The sequence below is a fragment of the Chinchilla lanigera genome, unplaced genomic scaffold, assembly GCF_000276665.1.
Source record: "Chinchilla lanigera isolate Chin_1 unplaced genomic scaffold, ChiLan1.0 scaffold00067, whole genome shotgun sequence".
NCBI lineage: Eukaryota > Metazoa > Chordata > Mammalia > Rodentia > Chinchillidae > Chinchilla > Chinchilla lanigera.
The window spans coordinates 7114230-7129998 of record NW_004955468.1 but is presented as its reverse complement, the minus strand read 5'-3'; the positions used below and the strand labels follow the sequence as shown (position 1 = coordinate 7129998).

The window sequence follows — 15769 nt, the reverse complement described above, 5'->3', positions numbered from 1 at the left end:
ACACCAGCATTCTAGCCCAGGTGATTGTTGCCCATCACACCTTAAGGGGTATGACCACAGGGATCCACCCTGACCTCATCTACCAGCCAGGATCTCATTATCCACATGATCAATGGGTGTTCAAGAAGCATTTGGCCAGGTGAGATGGTGCATGCCAGTAATCTCACCACTCTGAGAAAATGAGGCAGGAGAGTTGCCAAGCTTGTGCCCAATCTGGGCAGCTTAGCAACCTAGTGAGACCCTGTTTCAAAATAAAAAATAAAAAGGACTGGGAATACAGCTTAGTGTGAACGTCCTGGGTTCAGTCCCCAGAACTTAAAAGAAAAAAAAAAAAAAAAGCTTTTATTTTCAAAACTCATCTGTTCAGATTTCCCAAATGCGAACACCTATATAACCAGGGTCTAAGAGGAAAGTTGGCCCTCCTATATATCACAGCTAGAAAACTATGATAGAAATAATTATTAACAGTAATAACTTGAGAAGCAGCCATTTAGGAAATGTACTAAGAACTGTGCTAGAAGTTGGCATTATTGAAATGAGCCAAGTTAGCTTCCGTGTACCCACTTTGCAGGTGAGGAACCAGTAGCAGATAGGTTTACAAATTTGCTTACACTCATACAGCTGAAATATGAGAGAAACAACATGCAGAATCCCCCTTCCCTCAGTGTAGCTAACTAGGGAGACCCCTACCTCGTCTATATTTGCTCAGACAGCTTCTGGTCTCCAGGAAGAAACAATACCCTGGACTGACCTGTTCCGCATTCTCATCACTCCAGTGCTGTGGAGGCAGACAACAGTCCTGTGTTTGTGAATGACATGGCCCTTTGGGGACTTGCTGGGGAGGGGAGCGGCAGGCTGGTGTGGTTCAGAGGCTGAACAAGGCCCTCTGACCTATTAAACAGCATGTCTTAGGATGTTCTTGGGTTTTCTTTTCTTCTTTTTTTTTTTTTTCAAATGGCAGCTGCACTAGCAAATTCAAAGGATGAAAATGGCTAAAATATTTTTAAATGATTTTTTCCTCATATAGGCAAAAGGTTATATTGCAAGTTCAGTGCTAATTACAGTTATTTACCAAGAAAAAAATTCCATGTGAAAGAGAAGGAAATTTGGTTCCAAAAAACGAGGGCTTTTTTCTGCAGTCCGGTCCAGTCTGTCTCCATGGAAGGGAGCGGACAGGAGAGGTCTCTGGCTGGAGCACGGGGGCGATAAATAACTTGCAGGTGTCAGACACACAAAAGAATTATGTGTGCCTGACCTGGGAGAGGATAAATCCTGCGTCTCTGCTGATGGCCAGGAGATGTGTCTTTAAGTGTCAAAAAAATTTAGCAGTTTTTCCCTTCCTAATTGTCTCCAATAGTTTTGCCAGATTTATTAAAATAAGATTTTCTGGGTATTTTTTTTTTTCTTCTTCTATTCACTGGTAGAATGTGCTCTTTAGTATCATTTTACATAATTTAATACAATTTGTTCCATCCATTGATTTTCATGGGGATACAAGCTGTTCGTTTGTGAGAGAGCTGGCATAGGCGGGAGTGTTGGCACCGAGGCACCTCGAGGAGCCCGCTCGGCTGTCAAAGTTCTGAGGGGCTTCGGCCATTTTGAAGCAGGTTCAGTCAAGCTCTGCTTCTGAGGCCTGCTCCTGTCCCCTCATGGGGACAAGAGGAGGGGATCCTCAGCCACGTCACAGCGCTGGGGTACTGCGGGCCTCTGTGAGGCACGAGGGGGGCTCTTCCCAAATGTGCAGGCGGAGAAACGCAGGTGTTTCTTAATGACTTGTGCAGAAGGGAAGGTAATGCTGAGCGGATGTGCCATAATGGTGACCGCGCCAGAGTGGGGAGCCCAGCCAGCCAGCAGGCGTCTGCCTGCCCCCCCCGGTGGCCACGTGTCCTGGCCAGCTCCGTCCTGAGGCAGGGAAGCCCTCACCTCCAGCCCACCCCCGCTTGGCTTTTATTACACTGGCGTTGTAGATATTAGTAGAATCAGCCAAGCTCTTGACATGCAGGCGCAGCGATCAGAGTTGCAAGGATGTGTTGAGGTCTCCGGCCCCATCTCAGTTGTGACTCAGCTTCTGCTTCCATCTTGCTGGAGCTCTTTCCCAAAGGGGTCCCCTGGCTGCTCCCCAGGCCCACTGCCTGTGGGCTTCTCCGGCCAGTCCGTGTTTCTGGGGTAGATGGTTACATTCCCAGCAATTTTATTATCATGCCATATCCTGCTGGTCTCCAAACACAGTTGGCTATATTATGGGCCATATTTTGAGGAATACTTTAAAATGTAGATGACTCTCCTTCCTTTCTTCCTTCCCTCTTCCCTTCCTTCCTTTTCTCCTTCCTTCCTTCTCTCTTTTCCCCTCCCTTTCCTTCTCTTCCCATTCCCTCCTCCTCTTCCTCTTCCTCCTCCTCCTCCTTCTCCTCTTCATCTATTTTCTCTTCCCTAGCATTCCGGTCCCTCCTTCTCCTCTTCCTCTTCTCCTTTTCCTTCTGCTTCCTCTCTTCTTCCTTTCCCTCTCTCTCTCTCTCTCTCTCTCTCTCTCTCTCTCTCTCTGCCTGCCTCTCTCTCTCTCTGATTCTGGGGATCCAGCTTAGGGTCCTGGGCAACTGGAGCAAACTCTCTGACACTGAGCTACACTCCTAACCCCCAGATGAGAGGCTACCAACTGTAGGCTGAGAAATGAGACAAGGGGACTCCACTCCTGCCTCTATTGTGCTGTGTGGCTTTGGACAGATTGTTTCACCTCTTCGGACTACAGTGGCCCCTGAGCTGATGTCTCACAAGTCGTCTGATTTTCTGAGCACCCATCATGCCTCATTCCAAGGCCACCATCATTTGTGCCTGCTTTTGCTTCCTGTGTGGCGAGGCCTGGGGATGTTTGCTGTCATGTCATGCAGACAGGCAGGGATGCAGCCCCCTCTCTGGGGTGGAAGCCTCTGCACCAGGGTGCCCCAGACAGAGATGAATCATCTCCTTCCCAGCACCCCTAGGGGACCGCTAAGTAGGCCAAATGAAATGATCTGCGCTGGCCTCTGGCCAGGGCAGCAGGGCTAATCCTTGCCTTTGCCGGAGCGCCTGGGGCCGGAGGGTCTGCCACCAGTCACAGCTGCCTGTTACTGTGCTGGCCCTGCAGTCCTGTCACCATCCAACTGAGGACCTCGGAGGCCTCCTGCCTGCCCCTCCTGCTCCCAGCACTCAAAACATTCACAGGGTCACAGTCTGCCTCCACCTGTGCCCAGGAAAAGGGAGGGAGGACACACATAGTGCATGCTCCAGGACCTCCAGGAGTCACTTTGTAAGCACCTACTGCATGCCCTGCCTGCAAGAGGGGAGAGTCAGCAAAGAAAGGAGACCAGGCCTGGTGCAGTTGCTATGATTGCCTTTCAGTTCCTTATAACAGTCCTGTGAAGTGGGCATCCTCATTGTCTCCATGGTATAAAGGAGGAGCTGAAGCTCAGAGAGGACAGATAATTGCCCAAGGCTGCAGAGCTGCTAAATGGCCACAGTGCAAGGGTGCTGTGGCCTTCCCTTTAGTCCCTGTAGGCTTTGCACCTGCTTGTGGCCCACAGTGGGCAGGGAATGTCTGTCTGTTCACCTGGCACTCCTGTGCCATTTATCAGTCAGTGGGCCCAACATTTACCTGGCAGGAGGAAGGCCAAGGGCAAGGAGGAGGAGGGAACCTCCTACCCAGAATCTCACATGACACAAGCAAAATGGTCCCTGCTGAGTCAGATCCTGATGAAGCCGAGCAACCCCACTTCATCTAAAAGCATAGAAGCCGGTATGATGGCACATGCCTGCAACCTCGGTACTTTTGGAGGCTGAGGCAAGAGGACTGCAAGTTTGAGCTCAACGTGGACACCTTACGGAGCTAGTAAGACCCTGTCTGAAAATAAAATAAAAAAGACTGGGTATGTAGCTCAGTGCAAAGGCCTGGAGTTCAATTCCCAGTACTGAAATAAAAGAAGAAGTATCACATGAGAACCACTGCAGGTAGTGAGCAAGTCTGTCTCTGCTCCTATAAGGACCTGCGCTGGGGAAAGTATGGCGCAGGTAGAACTTGGAGAAAGTGTGAACTTGGAAGTCAGACAGTCTCAGGGGAGGGAGGTGTTGTTCTCTTTACAAGATCATCCATGGAGTCAGAGTGTAGGAGGCACAGTTGGCACCTTGGCGGGGCTGGGAGGGGGGTGGAACAGTGCATCACTCATTCATCCACTTGCTAATTCATTTGTTCACTGAGGCATGCTCACTGAGCAGCTTGTATATCACAGGCACTTCCCAGATTGGGGTGGGAGGAGAAGGATGCATCATAAATAAAACAGCCAAAGTCTATGTTCTCAATGAGATGTCCTCATGCATGTGCGTGTGTGTGTGTGAGAGAGAGAGAGAAGAGAAAGAACCCATGCGTGTGCACACATCCCAGCATTTGCATGACTGTGTGTGTCTGGGCATGCAGGAACATGGATTTCCTGGAAGAGAAAAAGGACCCTGGGTAGAAACCAGAGCAGGCAGAGCCTCCTTTTCAGCCCTGGCCTATAGACCTTGCCAACAGCTTCTGCAGAGAGGGGAGCTTTGAAAAATCCTCTGTTCTCTAGAAGCCCCCCTCCTTGGCACAGCCTTCTTCCCTGCTGCCTGTTCTTCCTGTCTCAGGGGCTGCTCCTGCCTCTACATACTGGCTGGGGCATTGTCAGGACACACCACTCCCAGGCCCAAGGTCAGCGGAAACAGATCCCCAGGGCTGCAGGTGAGGCCAGCCTGGGCACCGCAGGGAGGCTTCTTTTTATTGCTCACCCAGCCACTTGCTGAAAAATTAATTTGCAAATGAATCACATTTATTGAGACCTTCTGGATTGGATAACAGATGCAGCCTGGCCTGTTCCAGAAGACCATCCAGAGACGAAATCGGAAAGCAGTCTGTGGACAAAAGGAGGCCTGCTGGCTGAGCCTCACTACCGGTTTGAACTCCTCACTGCAGGCAGGTCTGCATGTTTGGAAGACGCTCTGGAACAGAACCGGGGCTCCAGGCTCCAGCCTGCGAGGGCTCCCGGAGTGGAGGCTGGGCTGGGCAGCCCGACACTCCCGACCAGCTCTCTGGATTGGTTCTCCTGTAGCCCCTCTGAAACAACCAGGAGCCGGCTCTCCCCTCCCTGGCCATCTGCTTGAAGCATCTGGTGATCAGGTGCAAGCCCCACACCGGAGCATTCAAGCTGAAATGTGCAGTCACCTTGCCACCCACACTGGCTTTTGTTACGGCGCCAAGCTGCCCCTCTTTGTGTTGGGGAGAACAGTTTGGGGATGGAAATCCGACTGCTGGCGCCGGGAGTTCACCACTGCTGCGCCAAGATCCTGCAGCCCGAGGCTAGCCCAGTCTCCAGACCTGGCTGTCCCCTCCCACCAAGGTCTGTGACCATGTCTCTAGCAAAGGGCTGGGGCTTCCAAGAGCAGAGGCAAGACTGGTCTAGGATATTCTCTGTACCCAGCTGGGTAAAGCATATGTCTTAAGATATTTGGGTTCTGCCACAGACAAGAAATAGACAGCCATGTTACTGTCATGTCTCCACCTTTATTTAATAAAGAAAGAGAGTTGCTCCCAATACTACTGTTGACCATGAGTGAGGAAGGCTCTTTAGGGGGGATTCTCAGGAGTCACCCAAAAGTAGGGTGCAGGGAAGAAGCTCGGGGTTTGCTCCAGGGGCCACCTCCTTCTCCCACGCCAACTGACTGCCTAGAGGGCAATGTGGGTGTTCCTAATGTTGAAATACCCTTTGCTTCAGCTTGAAGGGGAGCACTCAGGGTCAAGGTGGGATGATTCTTCCCAAGGAAGAACCCACTGCATTTCCTGAACCGCTGAGGATGCTGTTGATAGCGAGGACTTCCTGCAGGGAGATGCGTTTTGTTTCTTGTAAACGTGGCCCAATGTGCCACCTCCCTAAATGAATGGGGGTAGAGGAAGAGGGAGTCTGTCCTCCCTGGGTCCAGAGACACTGAGCGTTGAATTTACAGAGTTTTTCTCCTGGGGTTGGAGGCTATAAGGTAAGGGTTTTCTCCAAAAGGAGAGAGAGGCCCCAGTTAAACTGTGAATAATAGCTTATTGGAAGCACTCTCATTTTTGTTTGTTTTTAATTGCTCAGTGTGATCTTAAAGATGAAAGTAATATCCTCCTCTATGCTGGGGATTCATTTTCTGTTTCTCTTTCTAGATTAGCCATAGGTATTACTCTAGAGTGTTCTTACATGAAGAAACAATTTTATTAGAAACCAGAAGTACTACCCAGGTCCAATGTATGTGTCCCTATCTGATCCAATAAGTCTTTCAGTGTGATGCTGCTGAGGCGGCTGCCTGCTGAAATTAGCAATATGTTTTGCTCTTGAAAGACACATAGAAATAAAGAAAGACGTCAAAGTCTTCAACTACTTTCATCAGTTCATCTCATTCCAAAGGAATCTTCTTTAGATCACGTAGAAGACTGAATTCAGAATGGGGAGTTGAGGGATGGGGACAGATCAGGAAGGGGGGTGCAAATTCCTAAATTCCCAGGTAGCCCTTGATGTAGCTATCTGCTGGTATTCAGCTAGCTACCCATTTGCTTTCAGAGACTTTCCAGGAGGGGCGATTGGAGAAGAAAACAATTTTAATGGTGAGAGTTTTGCAACTCATAATTTCACAATGCATCTGTTTCCTTAGAGGGGAAAATATAAACAGCCACATCCCCAATCTTGGATTCTGGAAAGTATGAGAGATAAGGTGGTTCAAAGGTATAGAAGAAGCTGAAAGTAGTTTCTGACCGAATCCAGCTTTTAAGTGTTTCCATGTGATGGCTCCAGTGTATTTATGTGAGATTTTAAACACACCCCCAGAGATCTTTGATTTCAAACATATAATCTTTTCTTCCCCCTTTTAACCAGCACATACGTGTAACATGTGTGCTATTTCCCTTAGAAAACATTGCTTGTCTTGACAAGATCCCCTGAAGTGACTCCCCCTTGCCCCACCTCCGTCAGACTCCCTTCCCAGTGCCCTGGGCTAAGGGAAGGTGGTTGCTGTTGCATCCTGATGCTGCTTGGCAAGCCATCCCTGCTGGCACAGAAGTCCCCATGTCTTTCTCGCTCGCCTCTTGGTTGAGCATAAAGACAAGGTCCCCTTGGCTTAAGGCGCGGCGCTGGCTTTCTCCAACGGTTGTGCCGTAAGTTAGCAGGATAAGTTTGACAGTAATTTAATTTTCATTGACAAATGCTGTCATAATATTGAGGAAAAAGTGAGATATTGTATCAACAGTAGTGGTCGACGCTCAGCCAGTCATATGGACCGGGCGAACACCATATGCTTCCTCCAAACCCGCCTTGGAAAGCTCTGGCTAAGAACTTGACAAGCTTAAGATACCAGTCAGGAAAAACGATTACCCTTGAGAAGTTCTTGCCATGTTTCCAGTTTCCTAATTTCCTAGGGAAAAAAAAAAGAGAATCATTTTCTGGGTTTCAGCCAGCATCCACCATACCCCTGGTCAGGGCAGCCCCTCTAGTGGATCTCAGAAGGTATTTGCTAAGGTGAGTCTGTTTGCCACACACTGTGACCTGTGGCAACCAAATAGATTCCCTGCTGACAACTTCACATAATCAAAAAAAGTCCTGAAATGCTGAAACACCATTGGTTTCTTGCTGGTCTATGTTTGTCCCAGCTCTGGTTCTTACCACTGAATGCCAGTAGATGCTGTACCCACGGAGGCCAGGATTAAATCTGTACCCACGTGACATACTCAGACTCTCTCCAGAAAGGGCATGTAACTTTTTTGCATTGGAAATGCAGCTCATGATGGCTATATCTCCACACCCCTTTCAGAACTGGGAGGATCAGAAGTGGGAGGAGATTCTGTGTGTTTGTGTACCTGGGTGCATGTGTGTCAGACTAAAGTCATGGCCAAAATCTCAGCTGGATAATTTGTGCAAAAAAAAAAAAAAAGAGTAAATCAGTCTTCATTTGCTCTGTTTTCCTAGCATTGGGCTTATTTTAAATTGGTTACTATACATAGAAAAATCAATGGATGAGTAAAGTTACAAACAGCCTGGGAGAGGAATCTGTGTGTGTGTGTGTGTGTGTGTGTTTAAGAACGCACCATCCCTGTGCACATTCGGCTGTTGTCCTTGTCGGGCTTGCCAGATATTCGGGGACCTTCCATTCTCTGAAGGATTCCCATCCCAAACAACGCTAAGTAAAGAAACAGGCATATGGCGTGTATTGGAGATGGCTCAGCATTGGCACAGGACATTGTCGTGGTGAACAGGTATCTGGGAAAGATGACAGTCCCAACCTGTTCTTTTGGAGCTTATCATTTATTTGGATTTTGTTGTCGCTGTTGTTGTGGCTTTGTGTTTATTATTATCTTAACAAAGAGAGGGAGAGTGTGCGGTTCGCAGAACTGGGCATGGGTACAACTGCACTCCAAGATGGCTCCCTGCCTGCGCCCAGAGCTGTCCTTCTTGTGAGCACTCTGGTTTTACCCTGGGTGGATTCTCAGCAATCCCTGTCCTCAGGCCGGGTGCATAGAGTGTCTGAAGGGTGGAAAGTGATCATCTAAAAGCAGGTGGTTCTCTGAAGGCAATGAGAGATCCTGGGTGTGGCTGGGGAGGTCTCCAAAGAGAGTGTAGACTTGAAAATGCAGGGCAGATTGGAGGAGCAGCTGCCCTCCTTGCGGATGGCATCCGTTGGTGGCTGTGTAAAGAGAAGTTCCGGACTGCCTCCCATTACCATTTCATTACGCGACAGCAGATCCATACACAGATCCATACGCTGCCTCTTGGATGGAATTTCCAAACACAGCAGGACACTGCGGAGTGAGCTTACCTCCTCTTCTGCCTGCTGGAAACCCAGCTCCCTGCCATGTGGTATGTCTGAGCTGGCGGCTGCGGCTCTCTCTGGGCACCCCAGGTGATAGGTGCAGCCCTTCTCTGTGCTGCTAGAGTACTGCGCAAGGTCCTTGTAGATGTGACATATTCCAGAAAGATCTCTGGAGAGACTGTACCAAGAATAAACCCTACTGAAGTATATCTCACACCTTTGGATTCTTGCTTGGGGGGACCTACCCTGAAAAGTGGTGCATGGACAATAAGGAAAGGTGGCCATCTAATTGGAGTTGTCTTTTCAGCTCTGAGCCTAGCCACCAGCATTTGAGAGATAAAGGGAATGGGATGATCTGGGTCATACAGACAGAGAAGGTGAGTCACTGTTCTATCTGCTGAGCCCATGATGGGTGGCCAGCTTGTCTCCGGTGGTGTTCTTTGGGAAAACCCAAGAGGGCTTGGGACCAGGTGCTGGGATCACTCCACCGTTGCTGTGTTATGTTCCCTTACTCATTGAGAGTCCATCTCCTTATACCTAAAACAAAAGGCTTCAATGCATTGCTTGTTTTTTTTATTTTTAAAATGACAATTTTGCTTGTTCTTCAGGCAAGGGTCTTCCTACTTTCTTTTCTTGAGGAATTAACAGATAATTTTAAAAATCATCTTTAAGTTTAAGAAGTCCAAAGGGTTGGAGACACAGAACATTATTATTTCTCCCCACTTAAACTTGTCTCCACAAATTTAGGGTGAAATCTGGGAGAGATTCCCCAGTATTTTTCAGCCCCTTTCAAATACTATAAGGTTTTTATGTGCCTTTGAGTTAAAAAAAAGTCTCATTTGGTTATGTGTGTCCATGTAACAGTCAAAACTGCAAACAAAGCTCATTCAGAGAGGATTCATCAACCAGAGCTGGCTCAGCCTGCTCCAAGTCCAGGATGTGGAAGAGTTATCATCTTTTCTCCTCCCCTTCTCTCCCGCTTGCCTTCTCCTACGCACTTTGGATACCCAGGTTTAGATGGGTCCTGGACAAATGGCTGTGGCAGTAGTGTTTCCCTTAGGCCTGGTGATTCCCCAGCCCTCTGGCGCGTCTGTGGGTCCTATACCTCCAGGCTTCTATCGCCTTTGGCCTGAGGTTGTTTTGTACTTCTGGGTGGCCTCTTGGGCTTCCTTCCATAGTGATTCACATCTATGGGTTTGAGAAACCCTCTCCATTTGCTCCAACAAGCTAGAAACAGAGCCATTGCCTATAAACTCCTCCTTACCACTCATTAGCTGTTTTTTGCAAAGCTGAGATTTGTAATGGCCTCATGTCTCACTGATTCTAAGGGACACAAGTCAGGCACACTCTGAGGCTCCACTTACTAGGATTGAAGTCAAGGACTCAACCCCTGTCCTTCCCCTATGGAAGGAGCACCCATGGCATACCCACCTGTTCTTTCCAAAGAACAACTATTTTGCAGCTTTCTGCTTTTTCAGATTCAATCCTTCTATAGCCTCAAATTGGGTCTTGGCATAGAGTTGCAGACACTTCTTTGCCAGTCCTGCATCTCAATTTGGATAAAACAGGCACTAGTCCTTTTTGTTAAATGGCCAGGTTTTTCGAGCTTCCACCTAGAGCAACGAAAACACATATTTTAACACCCTGCTATACTTGATTATCGTGATACTCTCTTCTTAGAATCCAAACTCAAATCTGTTTTTTGTTTTTTTTTTCTAGAGTCTCAGTCCTTTTTCTCTTTAGATCCTTGGTGAGAGCAGAATTTATTAGTTTTCCACTTATAATAACCCTTCTGGTACATAAAAATTGATTGAGCTAGTTGCCTCTCACCTTGCTTTTCTGAGAAAGGCTGTGTCTTTTTTATGGTGAGGATTAGACAAAGGCAGCAAGGTATTTCTAAGGGTTTTGTGTAAGAGCAGTGTTAGGTCCACAAAAGAAATGGTCACTTTACCCTGTCTTTCAGCCTTCTGGTACATATTTGGGACATCACATTATGAAGTAAATATCTTTGTGCCTTCCTCATGAACCACCTGAGAGTAGCCCATGCATGTCCTGAAGGCTTCTCTCTGAATCTTACAGTCTGCAGCAGACATTCATGTACTAGCTGCACAATTTGTTGACATTGGTGTTGATCTCTGGAGAACACTAAGGTCCATCCAGACAGAAGGTCAGAAAGCCTTAATCCCATCTATTGTCCAGACCCTGATTCAGATCTTTGCTTTTAGTGCAACTCCTGCATCTGCCTTGATGACATCTGACATAAGCATCTAACACTGGTTGGCCCTCTGGCTTTCTGGGAAGAAGATCTGCGGATTCTGAAAATGTTGTAAGACAGAAATGTGCCAGACAACACAGTCCAGAACCTTACATATCTTTAGGGTCAAGAACAAGACACATCGTATGCAAAGCAAATGAACTTTATCACCAACTTCTTCATTATTTTCTTCAACTATTTCAAAGTTATCCAGTTCCCATTTTTAGACTTTGTATCTTTAATTTCATAATTTTCATATGCTTTATTGTATAGCTTCCAGTTTTCACCTATATTCTCTAATTATCTATTTTTTAAATATATTATAGTTATTTTAAAGTCTGTGACTCAATATTTGGATTTCTGCTTTTATTATCTTTCATCTGATTTTCTATCTTTGTTTTTATTCATTTGATCTAATTTCTTAAGGTGCCTGGTAACTTTTTATCAAATGTCAGAGGTTTATATAAAAATTATGGACCTAAGTCTGGACTGTAGATCAGAAGATTATAACATTAGTCACATATGTCACTTTAAATTTTGTATTAGCCTCATTAAGTAAGAACAAAGAAATAATCAAATTAATTTTAGGATATATTTTATTCAATCTGGTATGTCTAAAACATCATTTGATCATATAACCAGTATAAACAAATTATTAGATATATTACACAATACTTCTAATACAAAGTTATAGAAATCCAGTAAATATTATGCTTATAAGACTTTTCAATTTTGACAAATTCATACCCCAAAGGCCCAATTGCCACATGTGGCAAGCAGCTACCCTCCTGGCCAATACAATGATCATGTTACAATCCTTCAGTGAGAATTTCCTTTTTTTTCTGATGTTATGGCTTGTGTTCAGATGTCCCTCCAAGCCTCATGCACTTATAGGTAGAGCTTCATCAAAAGTGGCTGAATCTAGAGTGTGTGATTAATTCATGGTGCAATGCTCAGATTAAGGGTGCTAGGATTAAGGGGGGGATGATTACTAAATCAGTCCACTGATTGGTTTGGCACCACCATAATCCTGGCAAACTAGGTACAATATAAGGGACAGAAAGAGGCTGCCATGAAACAGTTCTCCTCTGTGAAGCCACCCTGCCTTGGAGCCAGGCCATTATGAACTGAAACCTCTACAAACTGAGCAAAATAAACCTTTCCCTCTTTAACTTCAGGTGTTGGGTATTTTGTCTCAGCAACACGAAAAATAACTAAGACAGAAATTTTGTACTGAGAGAAGTGGGGTTGTTGCTGCAAATCTACCTGACCATGTGGTTCAAGAGCATTTGGGACTGGCTCATGGGAAGAGTTTGGAAAGGTTTGGAGATGCCTACTGAAAAAGTAGAGGTGGAACACCTTAAACTACACATCATGGAAGATTCTGGGAGTTCAGGAGACCAGGCCTGGGAAGTTTCTACTGGGAAGGACTGCAATGGCTGTTGGACTCTAGATGATTTATGTTATGCCTTGGCAGAAAGTTTGTCTGCATTTTTCTTGTATCCAGAGACTGCCTGAGACTGAGATTAAGGGTGTTGGACTAATTAATCTTGCAGAAGAAATGTCAAGGCAGTCCTAATGTTGAGGTGGTGGCATGGCTACTGTTGGGGGCTTTTAGCCAGATTTGTGTTGAGAATCAAGAGCAAAAAGCCCAGCAGAATGATTTAAAAGTTGTTTTGGGTTTGGTCAGAAAGGAAATTTTAGTAAAGCCATGGACTGAAAAAATAGAGTAGAGGAGATCTTGATTGTTACAAAGGAACAAGAGAATAGACAAGATGGTCTGAGGGCATGACAAGAAGCAGCAGGACTTCCTTTGCGGCCTAAAAATTGCAAAAATGAAAGACTTTGGTTTGAAAAGAGAGTCTTAGAGCACCATGTTGCAGAATGGTGTGGCCTAGGGAAGGATTTGGTTCATAGGCACTGGACCCCTATGGCCAAGAGAGAAGGAAGCATGGCTACAGCTTCAGCTGACAGCAGACCTTGGCATCATTGCAGAGGTTTTAGGTGCATGCAGAATGCAAGAATTATGGGGTCAGAAAGGCTTCCACTCAGATTTCAGAAGGCCTAGGAGGGCAGGCAGTGTGCCCCTGAGACAGCAGTGTGTGAACTTGTGAATGTGAAGCTGAAGATGCAGTGGGGACTCCAGAAGTTTGGATAAACCAGGAACCTGGATTGTCTGAGGAAAACTGCAAGGAGGGAGCAGAGTGGACCCAAGGGGGAAGCCATGGGAGCTGCAAACTCCAGCAGTGCCATAGGAGTGGAGCCACCCAAGCCCTTTGGGGTTCACATCTTGCCACACAGATTGCCTCGGATGCTGTACATGGAACTACAGGACTTAATGTTTACACTGCTGGATTTTGGACTTGCTTTGGACTCATTCTTTTGTATCCCCCTGTTTGTAACTTTTGTCTATCTCACACCATTGAATGTTGGAAGTATTTAATTTCTTTTTTATTTGTACAGGGCCTTGCAGCTAAGAATTTGCCTTAAATCTCAGAGGGGACTTTGGACTTGGACTGTTCAGCAATACTGAAACTGTTAGGACTCTGACAACTCTTAGAGATGGACTATAAGCCAGCCCATTATGTACTGAAACCTCTACAAATTGTGAGCTAAATAAACTTTTCCCCTTTTAACTTTGTGTGTTGAGTATTTTGTCTCAGCAATGAGAAAAGTAACTAAGACACCTGCTAAGCGATTCATCTTGGGACAGATTACCTTAAGTCAATCAGAAATTGAGTAGTTTTCAAGGGTTTAATTATTTCCTGTTGTTCTTACTCCTAACTGTGTCCCTTCTGAGGTCACAACTGAATGTCTGTGGTGCTTAACAGTGAACTACATTTCCAAACCCTGGATTCTAATTTTTGTCTCTTTGGTCTCTTGGACTCTAGCAGTCTTTGCCTTAGCTTCGTATCTTATAATCTCAGCCTCTAGTTGTAAATTCCAGCTGCCTGGTGTGGAAAGCAACACCAAAACACGAGTTTGTCTCTGTGCTTCTCTTTTAGAAACTTTGCAGCTATGGCCTCTTTACTATCTCTGTCTTATGTACTAAAACAACTTACAGACACATGTACTAGCTTTTAAATGCAGCTTTTCTAGTTTTTCTCAATAGGACAATTGATTTGGTACCAGCCATAGTTGAATGTGAAAGAAAAAAATAGCAACTTAATTAACTGAAACTATATTTTTTTTCTGTTTGGCAATCAGCAGTGTTTCAGGTTTTGAAAAGAAGATTTTTTCCTTCTGACTCAGCACTCAAGATCCCTGGGGTCTTAGTCTGTTCTGTATTGCTACAGCAGAATACCTGAGGCCGAGAACTTTATAAAAGAGATTTATTTAGCTCACAGTTCTGGAAGTGCAAGAACATGGCACTGGCATCTGCTCAGATCTGGCAAGGCCCCGAGGGCAGATAGTATCACAGTGGCAGAAGCGTTGTATGGAAGAAAGGACATGGCAAGACAGGAAGCAAGATATGGGGAAGGATCCAGGTTCTTTTTACAACTACCTGCTGTCTTGGAAGCTAATCTGCTTCTACCAGGCCTGACCCACACCCTGGAGACAGCACTAATCCCTTCTGAAGTTCAAGCCCTTGTGACCTAATTACCTTCCTAAAGCCTCACCCTTAAAGTCTCCACCAACTCAATACTACCATGCTAAGGATGCAACATCAAGCACATGAACCTCCAGGATCAAACAATATCCAAACCACAGCATTTTGGGAATGATTTTTCCCTCTTCTGAGCATGGTCAGATTGTGATTGTGAGACTATACCTACTAAGAATCAAGGCTGAGATTTAAACCAATCTTATTTCTGTCCTCAGCCCAAGAGTGTCCCACAACACAACCCTACCAGCCTGTGTGGAGGTAGGTTTGCTAACCTGATGTTGCGTGGTGTCACCTGAATGGCTCCGTGACAATGGGAACATGGAGAAATTACTCCATGCAAAAACTTAGAGTTTCACAGAAAGCAGGAGAGATATGAGTGAAGATGCTCATTTTTAATCCAATGTTTATTGAGATATTGCTTTATAGAGACCCTATACTTTGCCATGTGGCAGAGATAAGACTGATATCACTGCTATGAGGGAGCATCCTTTGGTACAACAGGTACCCACACTGATTAGGCAGCAGCATGCTGCCTGGGATGTAGACACAGAGTGCTATGGAAACATTACAACCCTAGGAAGCCAAAGGTGATCTCATCCACATGAATCTCTGGTTCCAGCCGCAGTCTAGCTTAGTGATCTCTGGATTGGCAGCTAGGTCTTATAATAGTTCAAGTATAAAACATTTCAATAAATAATTTTACCAAGTTAGTATGATAAAATCTTTGGTACTAATAGAAACTTTACTTCTTTACAATAAATCTTGAAGTTAGTTGACATTTAACTTTAATTTCCTATTTTTAATCCAATACAGTTTTGAGAAATCAATTTGTGTTTTCTTGAGATAAAAGCATATTTTAATTCTCTCTTTTCAGATTATTAAGAATATAGGAGCCAAGCTTGGTGCCACATTCCTGTAATCCCAGCACTCTCTGGATACTGAGGCAGGAAGATCTCAAGTTCCAGCCCAACCTGGGCAATTTAGCAAGACTGTCTCAAAAATTAGAAAAGGGAAGGGGGTGTAACTCATTGCAGTGGCCCTGAGTTCAATCATATGTGTGTGTATATATATATATATATATATATATA

General features: G+C 45.6%; 1 protein-coding gene and 1 long non-coding RNA gene across 14 annotated transcripts in view; one reads left to right on the top strand and one right to left on the bottom strand.

Moving 5' to 3' along the window:
* Znf536 (zinc finger protein 536) overlaps positions 1-15769 on the top strand; it is a 439406-nt gene that overhangs the window by 358708 nt on the left and 64929 nt on the right. The gene's annotated exons all lie outside the window — the stretch shown is intronic.
* LOC102009823 overlaps positions 7191-15769 on the bottom strand; it is a 14797-nt gene continuing 6218 nt past the window's right edge. For 3 of the 5 annotated variants that reach the window (XR_263401.2, XR_263399.2, XR_263400.2), the window contains 2 exons: positions 10252-10433; positions 8183-9357 (listed from right to left, as the gene is read on the bottom strand). This is a non-coding gene — a long non-coding RNA (uncharacterized LOC102009823). Of the gene's footprint in view, positions 7429-8182; positions 9358-9403; positions 9453-10251; positions 10434-15769 lie in introns of those variants that run through there. The other 2 variants (XR_001236944.1, XR_001236945.1) reach the window with 2 other exon arrangements.